Source organism: Cajanus cajan, chromosome 5 (assembly GCF_000230855.2).
Source record: "Cajanus cajan strain Asha chromosome 5, NIPB_CcT2T_4, whole genome shotgun sequence".
Classification (NCBI taxonomy): domain Eukaryota; kingdom Viridiplantae; phylum Streptophyta; class Magnoliopsida; order Fabales; family Fabaceae; genus Cajanus; species Cajanus cajan.
This window is the reverse complement of record NC_138521.1, coordinates 14,114,271-14,124,531: the sequence shown is the minus strand read 5'-3', so window position 1 is coordinate 14,124,531 and position 10,261 is coordinate 14,114,271.

Sequence of the window (10,261 nt, the reverse complement as noted above, 5' to 3'; positions counted from 1 at the left end):
GAATAAGATTCTAACTTAGAAACTTAGAAAGCAATCTAAGTTAGAAGCTTTTAGCACAAGCTATCCAAGTGTGTAGAAGAAGCTAAGTAATTTCGGCCAAGGAAGGGAGCTAGGCAGCCAAGGGTGATTTCCTTCACTTAGTCCAATCCAAAAATCTTGGAATTGGTTTAGTTAGGTTCACCAAATGATGGTGAGACCTAGATAAATCAATTTCTTGGAAAAAAAATAGAGGAAAACAAGCCCCATAAGTAAATTTAGCCTAGGCCCACTTCTGGCCTAATTACTAGTTACACCTACACACCTTACTATTTGTCACCCCACTTTTACAACTAAAAATATGAAAATCAATGACCCTTAATACAAGGTCAAATGGAGCAAAAGTCTCCAAGTAAAATATCCTAAAATCCCAAAGGGATATCCTATAAGAAAAGAAAGAAAATGTCTTACAAATACAAAGGCAAAATAACCCTAAACAAGTAACTACTATGTACAAGTATCTTACAAAGTATATACAATGGAAACTAAAGGACTAAAAAGAGGAATCATACTCAATGCTCATGAAGAGCATAGGTCTAATAAGCGCCTCCTCTGTAGAAGCCTCCTCTAGCCTCCTAACCATGGACCTAGTTAAAAGTTCAATGGTCTTAAAGTATGTAGCCTTGTCGCCACCGGCCCGAAACGGGCTTTCGGCATTCGCGAAGGATGGTTGGACTCTTTTATTTGTTTAAAAATATGTATTGCTAGAATGACTTATTCTCAAACTGAGACCTCGTCAAACGAGCAATTTTATTAAAAGGCTCACCAATCCATGTTAATCCCAAGCGGGACCCTCCATAGATTAGCGGTTTTCATAAAAGGAAGGGTTCATGGAGTCGCCACCAATGTTTTACTCAAAACATTGGAAAAAGAGGTTTAAAGCAATCGATTCAAAAATCGACTTCGGCCATGACAACCAGAGTCGGGTAAGGGAGTCGGTTACGCGTGGGGAAGGTGTTAGCACCCCACAGCGCCCCTTTCGGGTTCCCTATGACAGATTATTTAAAAAATAATAGTGCAAAATTACTAAATTACCCCTATTTATTCTAAGCAATTATAAATTAACTATCTACATGATGACAGTTTAAATATGCACACAGAAAGCAGTAAAAGGAAGGTCTTAAGAAGAAACCTTTGAAGCGTGCTTTTATATTCAAGTAAAACTGGGAAGCTTTTTGGCGTTCCCTCGCTCTACAAGCCCGCTCGCTCCCTCCTAGAAAATTTTAACTATGGAAATCCGGAGGATTTCCCTTCGACTCAGTTCGAGACTTAAGCAAAAAGCTCAGAACTCGAGAACTTTGTCGGATCAACTCTCCGAGTGATTTCTAGGCAGAGCACTGCTCAAAAAAACCCAGAATACTCAAGAAGAGGGTTAAAACTCAGTGTAAAAGTGTCAAATGACGTCCCATTGACGTCATATTTATAGGGATGAGGCTCAATACGGTTTATGAGGGTCAATACGGTCCGTATTGAAGTTTTGAACTACAATACGGCCGTATTGAATTCAATACGGCCGTATTGAAGTTCAAAAACCTCAATACGGCCGTATTGAAGTTCAGTGCAGCCGTATTGAGTTCAAAAACCTCAATACGGCCGTATTGAAGTTCAGTGCAGCCGTATTGAGTTCAATGCAGCCGTATTGAAGCTCAGAAACTTCAATACGGCCGTATTGAACTTCTGGGAGGCCGTATTGGGCTTCATTCCCTCCACTTTCTTATTTTTTGCTACTCTAAGACCTCTAAACCTACAGATTGTCATCCTAGGGTCTTCCAGGGTCTTCCAGGAGTCCTTCCGGGTGACTTTCCTTTGATCTTCGAGAGTCTTCGAGTCTTATTTCCGACCCGGACAATTTTAGGGGTCTACAGCTGCCCCCCCTTTACTTAGTCGGACGGCCTTTTAGTGTACCGGCTGACAAGTAAAGGAGTTGACCCAATTGTCCGGGTGATGTGCCAACCTTCTGACTTGTAGCGTCTTCCGGTGGAAAATTGTTGAGTAGCCTCTCCAGGTTGTTGCATACCTTGGCGCTTCTGACAACCTCGGTAGCTAAGTTTACCCTCTCCAGGGTCAACTTCACTCGACGCCCGAGCCGGAAGTTGAACACCAACGTGCCTCTGACGACGCTGATGGTTGAGTACCGCCTCTCCAGGCCTAGCCTCACTCGACGCCCGAGCCGGAAGCTAGACACCAGTGTTAACATCACCGATGATTGAGTACTGCCTCTCCAGGCTCTGCTTCGGTTGTTTCTGACGACCTAGGCAGATAAGTTTACCCTCTCCAGGGTCAACTTCACTCGATGCCCGAGCTGGAAGTTGAACACCAACGTGCCTCTGACGACGCTGATGGTTGAGTACCGCCTCTCCAGGCCTAGCCTCACTCGACGCCCGAGCCGGAAGCTAGACACCAGTGTTAACATCACTGATGATTGAGTACCGCCTCTCCAGGCTCTGCTTCGGTTGTTTCTGACGACCTAGGCAGCTAAGTTTACCCTCTCCAGGGTCAACTTCACTCAACGCCCGAGCCGGAAGTTGAACACCAACGTGCCTTTGACGACGCTGATGGTTGAGTACCCGCCTCTCCAGGCCCTGCCTCTTAACATGAGGTAGTTGAGTATCGCCTCTCCAGGCCCTGCCTCTTAACATTCAGCAGTTGAGTATTGCCTCTCCAGGCCCTGCCTCTTAACATTCAGCAGTTGAGTATTGCCTCTCCAGGCCCTGCCTCTTAACATTCAGCAGTTGAGTACCGCCTCTCCAGGCCCTGCCTCTTAACATTCGGCAGTTGAGTATCGCCTCTCCAGGCCCTGCCTCTTAACATTCGGCAGTGTGAGTTTACCCTCTCCAGGGTTTTGAGATGATTTTTGTCTCCACAGTCCACGATGCTGCTTCGACGGTTTTTCTGATTTTGTGCCGCTGAGGGCTGGATAACGCAGGGATCCGTCTAGGGGATGTGCAGTCATTCATAGGTTCCTGTGCCCCAACTTGCATTGCATTGTTGGTACCCATGGGGAATTTCTGACTCCTTGGGGTGTAGACACAGATGCTCTCTCTCTGAGTTGAGCGGTGCCTTATGTTTAGCTGACGTCCTTTGACGTTGTAGAGTATCCCGGTTATCTTTATTCGGGTGTCTCTCTTTGATTTTTTTGATTTTTGTAGCCTCTGTGTAGGCTATTATCCACTGAGGGTATTCTGGATGTTGATTTTGATTTTGTCTCCACAGTCCACGATGCTGCTTTGACGATTATTTTTGTGCCACTGAGGGCTGGATAACGCAGGGATCCGTCTAGGGGATGTGCAGTCATTCATAGGTTCCTGTGCCCCAACTTGCATTGCATTGTTGGTACCCATGGGGAATTTCTGACTCCTTGGGGTGTAGACACAGATGCTCTCTCTCTGAGTTGAGCGGTGCCTTATGATTGGCTGACGTCCTTTCGACGATGGTGGAGTATCCCGGTTATCCTTATTCGGGTGACTCTTTTTGTTTTTCTGGTTTTGTCGCCTCTGTGTAGGCTGTTATCCGCTGGGGGATTTTGTCATTGATTGTGATTAGCCTCTTCTGTTAGGCAGATCATCTTGACGCTTGATGTTTGGCCAAGAGCCGGATTCCACTTGGGGAATGATTATTGATCTTTTGATTTTTTTCCTTTTTGTAGGAATGCCTCTTGAGTAGGCGACTGGGGATTTGGGGATCTTATGTATCCCAGAGTATTATTTAGGAAGCCTCTACAGGCTTAGCCTCTCTCAACGCCTGAGTTGGAGAGCTATCTTCCACTGAGGAAGTTTTAAGTCCTTTGACTAGATATACTGCTTGGGTGATCGTGTTTCCATTGGGAATTTTGTCGATCTTGCTTTGATAGCTCTCGCTGGGGATTTGTTCCGTGAGCTTGAGTTGGGGTTTCTCTGGGGAGTATTATTTCTGCGAGCCTCTCCAGGCTCAATTATTCTAAGAGGGAGTATTGTTTCGGCGAGCCTCTCCAGGCTCAGTTATTCTGAAGGAGTATTATTTCAGTAAGCCTCTCCAGGCTCAATTATTCTGTATGAAGAATTGGTTTTCAGCCCAAGAATGCGAGCTGAGACGTCTTTTGGAGAGTATTATTTCGGCAAGCCTCTCCAGGCTTAATTATTTTGTGGGAGTATTATTTCAGCAAGCCTCTCCAGGCTCAGTTATTCTGTGGGAGTATTATTTCGGCAAGCCTCTCCAGGCTCAGTTATTCTGTGGGAGTATTGTTTCGGCAAGCCTCTCCAGGCTCAGTTATTCTGCATGAGTATTGTTTCGGCAAGCCTCTCCAGGCTCAGTTATTCTGTACGAGGCGATTGATTTTCTAAATCTTTTGCCTTTTTGTCGTTTTTGGCTTTTTCTGTATTTTTGCCTTTTTTGTTGATTTTGGCTTTTTCTGTATTTTGCCTTTTTTTTTTTGTTGATTTTAGCTTTTGTTGTACAGAAATAAAAGTGCTAAAAGATTTAGACTCAAAGAGTGAAAAATTTCATTCATTAAATAAATATGAAATTTTGTACAAGGGAAATGATGGGACGCAGCCCATTCAAGCAAATACATAAAAATAGGAAAAAGAAAGCCGGTCTTCATTCCTCTGCCGGCGGGTCTTGTGGAGGAGCGGGGAACTGGCGGTGCATCCAGACCGAGAGGTTGTCGAACCCCTGCACCAAAGTGTCCAGTCGAATATCGGTGCTCTGCTGCCATGCGCCGATACTGCGCTGAAAAGCATCGAATCGAGTATCGATGCTTTGCTGTAAAGCGTCAAAGCGGGCATCAAAGTAGGCCCTATCCGACTGTGAGGTGCCAGCCTCTGGCTGTGGGCTGCCGTCGCCCTCAAGATCAACATCATTGAAGAGCTCGGCGAAGGCGTCGGGGCCGTCCGCTCGTACATACCTCCCTCCTGACCTTGCTATGATCTTCATACTGATCAAGGTGGAGGCATTAATTGGCTTCGGTGCCAATGGCCCTGGCTCTACGTCGTCTGGGCATCCCCAAGTCTCCGCAAGCCGTGAGAGGAGTGGGGCAACCAGGATGTATCCCTGCCTAGATCCTCCCTCTCGTGCCCCCAAGTTCTTAACATGCTCGAGGAAGAAGTATCCGGGGTTGGCGCTCCGACTGGTGACCATGCAGTATAATGCTAATAAATCCGGCCGTGTCACCGACTCGGGGCTCCTCCACCTGCCATGGATGGTGCTGGTGAGGATCTTGTGACAGATCCGAAGAGTGGTCGGGAGCCGGGTGCCCTTCACCCCGGCATGATAGTCTTCATGGCCCGTGATCGCTCTCCACATGTCGACCGGGGTCCACTGATCAGGCCACTCGCATATAGCATCTCGATATGCGAGCTGATCGGTCCTGCTGAAAAATCCTGCCTGGACGTTGAACTCGTCCAACGTCAGTGAGCGGTACCCCTGGTTTATCCAAAAGTCAACTGAGCAGACTGCCTCCCCAAAACTATTTGTCGACTCAGTAACGCCGACAGTGGCCAGAAACTCCTTCGTCGCCGTCAAGTACAGGTGAGAAGGGGGATCAAGGAGGAATCCCCATCCTATACTGTCGAAGTAGCCTCGGACTTCATCCTCCAAGCCCACTGTACGGAGAATATCGAAGTCGAGCGCCCTCGACGGCTCGAAGGTGAATGACTCTATGAGCTGCAGCCGTTCCTGATGTCTGTCTGTCATCTCACGTCGAGCTGGGGCCCTCTGCCTCTTTCTAGATGATTCTGCCATTTCTGAGGTTTCTTCTTGAGGTTCACTCACAAGCAGGATGCAGAGGAATGAAGATTGGAATGCAAAAATGAGAAGGGAAACGCTTATTTATAGACAAATTTTCGCCAATACGCCCCGTATTGATTCAATACGGCCGTATTGGTGTAGCCGTTATTGGGCAATTTTGGCAACCAATACGGCCCGTATTGAATTTAATACGGGCGTATTGGATTTAATACACCCGTATTGAAGCTGAAAGGTTGCTTCAACAGTCGTCTTAATACGGCCGTATTGAATTCAATACGGGCGTATTAATTTTTTTTTTTTTTTTTTTTTTTTTTTTTTAGGATAAACAGAGAATAAGTGATCTTCTAGTACACCTATCATCTGTATGCATGTATGCAGTATGATGCACCTAATTCTATTTGATTCATTTTTTAAAAGAATTAACCGATGCGTTTTTTTGCTTGGATTTTGCCATTCCTCCAGACGGACTGTGCGCTGCCGACTTTTATGACCGAGGAATGATGCATACTTGTTTTTTGTGTCATCAACCCAATGATCTTTCCCTTCCTTTAGAAGATGTGTCAACCCTCCTATTGACCACTATATCTCCATGTTTCCACTAGATTATTAAAAAATCGTTGGGACAAGAGAGAAAAGAAGGAAAGGATATATTTTCAAAAGTTTGTGTTTTAGAAGGGATTATTTATTTTTTGAAAAATGGATTTTGTAAGAATGGCTTGGCCAATGGTAGGCTTAAGTGTTTAGGCTTGTTTGATTAAACACTTATGAAGTTAAGCACGTCTTGGTTATTAACATTTGTGATTTGATAACTTGGATAGCTTTTCTTGAGCCCCTTTGTTGAATTCAGTTGGTGGTACCATCATGGATTTATTCTATTTTTCGATTGCCCTAACTTTTGCCTAAAACACCCATTTGTGGTGTCTTAGCGGGCTTTTGTTTTTGTTCATTATTTTGTAACCCTAATTTTTGCCTAGGTCACCCTTTTGTGGGATTCCTAGCGGGTCTTTTGCTCTTATTTTTGCGCAGTCCCCTTTTTGGGTTTCCTGCCGAGATTTTTGTTTTTTAGGATTTTTGTCCTGAATGGATTTCTTTTTATCCATGACGGCACTTATTGAGGCCAAGGAAAGGTGCTCCAAGTTGTCACACATACTTCCACATAAAAATGATGCGGGTTTATTGATTATTAAGACGATTTTAACCTCATTTATGTTTATTCAAACAGGGTTAAATAATGTGGTCTAGAATTTTATTGTAAGCAAGAAAAGAAGCAACAAGAAATAATGAAGAATGATTTTATTATAATCATAGTGGAAACATGTGCCCTATTGAGGCTCGGGGGTCGGGCTGTCCCCGAGGAGTAATCTCTAATAGTCATCAGGTTTACACATCCCTATCGGAAGGAGAAGAACACTTGATGACGACGACTGGCCTTGACGTTTGTGAACCAGCCTTCCTAAAGATCTGGCTTAAAGAACGTCGAGAAGGATCTTGATTCCTCTTCGTTCTTTGATCTTTAACAGGGTTGTATCCTAACCCTTGTTTCCCCGGATTATCCTTAATGATGGGTAGCTCCGGAATTCCTTGGGAGTCCTTGCCAAGTCCTTGTCCCGGCAAGTATCCATTCTTGGTGAGCATATGAGCTACCTTCTTCATTTCTCGGGGAAACGTCTCAACATTGGCAATTTCCAATGCTTGGAAGGCGGTTTCCAAAGCTTCCTCTGCTGCATCCACATAAGGTATGGTGGATGGCTTGCTGATGAGTATGTCATCTTCAGCTTGAACAGTCACCAGTTTGTCACCCACTATGAACTTGACTTTCTGGTGGAGCGTAGAGGGAACAGCTTTCGCATCATGAATCCAAGGTCGACCGAGGAGACAGCTGTATGCGGGAGTAATGTCCATCACTTGAAATTCGACATTAAAGATAGTGGGCCCAATTTGGATTGGAAGACTGATTTCTCCCACCACTTCTCTTTTAGAGCCGTCGAAAGCTCGAACGATCATGTTGCTCGGGCGCATTTGGACTCCCTTGATTGTCATTTGGTCGAATGTTCTCTTTGGCATTACGTTCAAGGAAGATCCATTATCCACCAAGACCTTTGCGATGTGATACTCCTTGCACTTTACAGAGATGTGCAAGGGCTTGTTGTGGTTCGGTCCCTCAGCGGGGATCTCTTCATCGGTGAAAGAGAGGTGATCGTTAGCCGTGATGTGACTAACAATCCCCTCAAATTTGTCTTGGGAGATAGTATGCGACACATACGCCTCGTTCAAGACTTTCAACAGAGCTTGCCGATGCGGTTCGGAGCTTAGGATTAACGACAACAAAGTGATCTTTGCTGGTGTCTTGTGAAGTTGATCCACAATGGAGTACTCGCTTTGTTTGATGAATTTTAACAGCTCATCAGTCTCCTCCTCGGATTCTCTATCTTCCTCGGTTTTCTCCTTTTCTTTTCCTTTATTCTTGGGAGCTTTGTCGTGCAGATCTTCGGGAGTGTAGATCCTTCCACTCCTAGTCATGCCCCCAAGTCCAGCGATGTTAGAGATATCGCTGTCGGCAGAAGAGTGGATGTCGTATATCCATGGCACAGCCTTATTTGATTCGTAGGGGAAAGGCCTTGGAGTGATGATCCTTAACGGTGTCGGACCTTTCCCTTTGTCTGTCTTGATTACCAACAACGGAGTCGCCGTGTGCTTGCTTGGTGCAGTTGTTGGTTTGCATTTAATTACCAATGGCGTGCGATCCATTCTGAACATGCGCATCGATTAATTCTTTCTTTTTATTAATATTTATTATTAAATTACCGGGAGAGATAAATGCAAATGAATGACTAATGAGATGCAAAGGCAATAAATCTCAAAAATACAATTTTTATTAATTGAAGAAAGTGTACAACTTTTATACAATGCTTTGAAGCAGCTTTTTACAAAAAGAGAAGAGTCGGTAAAAACCCACAGGCGGGTTCATATGTCTTTGCCATTCATCTTCGGCTTCCTCCACATGACGGCCCATTGCTTCAATCTGAGTATGGACCGCTTGGCTCATATCATCACTGATTTTCTGAGCATCTTTCGCTTTTTGTATATGATAGTTGATCATGGCCTGCAGCTCATTAAGCTCATCCTCAGCCCGATCTTTCTCCTCTTGGAGTTTGGCCATTTGTGCCAATCCTTCCCTTTCCTTTTTGCGGAAGTCGGAAAGGTTTGCGGCTTGTCGTTGAACAACTTCCCGCCATTGTTGCGCATCGGATCGAGTCAAAAGTAGATCATCTTGCATATCCTTGATCAACTGTGCCTGCTTTGAATACTCAGCCTCAAGGTGTGCTATCTTTGCGTTGACATCTTGGAGTTTACTCGGTTCAACCTTTGGCATTTTGGATGCCCGAATAGCCTCCTCATTGAGGTTAGCACACTCATCCTTGAGCCGCTCTATCTCATGGTCTTTCTTCTTGCATTGCCTTTGTAGACCATCAATGGTGAAACTGGATTCTTCATTCTTCTCTTCAAGAACTCTCATCTGAGCTCCCATGATTTCCAGTTTCTTGGTCAAGGCGTCGACTTGTTCTTGCATTAACCTCCTTGTAGTTGCAGTTGCACAAGAGGTAGATGGTTGGGACACCCCCCTCTCTCTCCTCCAAATCTCATAGTCGGTGGAGACTGATACCCGAGGCTTTCCAAGCTCTCGATCTCCCTCATAGATTGGTCTCTCCCACGCTCTAATGACAGCATGCATATCCCTCTGATGCTCGGAATCAAAGGAGAAACACAACCCCCCAATCTCTTCTTTGGTAGGAACAATTTGAGTCCTCATTAGTTGCCTCATAGCCAATTTAGGTGAATAGGCTATGCAACCTCTGAGGCCCATCAGTGGTACGCTCGGGTAATTGCCGCATCTCATCAATACATTACTTGGACGGAACCAAGGGCAAACCCATGTGAAGTGCTCAATACTCCACTGTTCCATCTCTTCCTTCCACTCGGAAGCATATCGGCGACATAAGGGGATCTTCGAAAAATTCCTCAATGGATCGGGCAAGGTCCCCATGTGACTGGAGGCGTAGAAGTGTGTGATGCCCCACACATACAACAAGGAGGTGCAACATCGTATAGTCTTTCCTTGCTTCTGTTGAGATAGGTTAACAGAAAGCAAGGTGTTGGCAAGAATAGCAGGCACGGGACTCTTCATATGTACGTCCCAAGCGAAGAAAGCGTCCATAGCAGCATGGTCCACTGTGTTAGCATGAAAGGGGAATAAGATCGTCCCAAACACAGCTAACGCTAGAGTCTTGTTGAAAGCTAACCAATCTCCCTCACCAGCTAAGGAAGAAAGGTGATCTTCAATCATAGCAAGCTTCCAACCCTTAATACTGCCGTTCCCCACTAAAACGGATGATCGTGATGGCAATTTGACCTGAGTAGCGACCCTCTCTACGGCCACATAATTTCCATGAAAGATATAGACCCCTGCTGATTTGGGCCATCGAAGCATGAGCTCGTACTC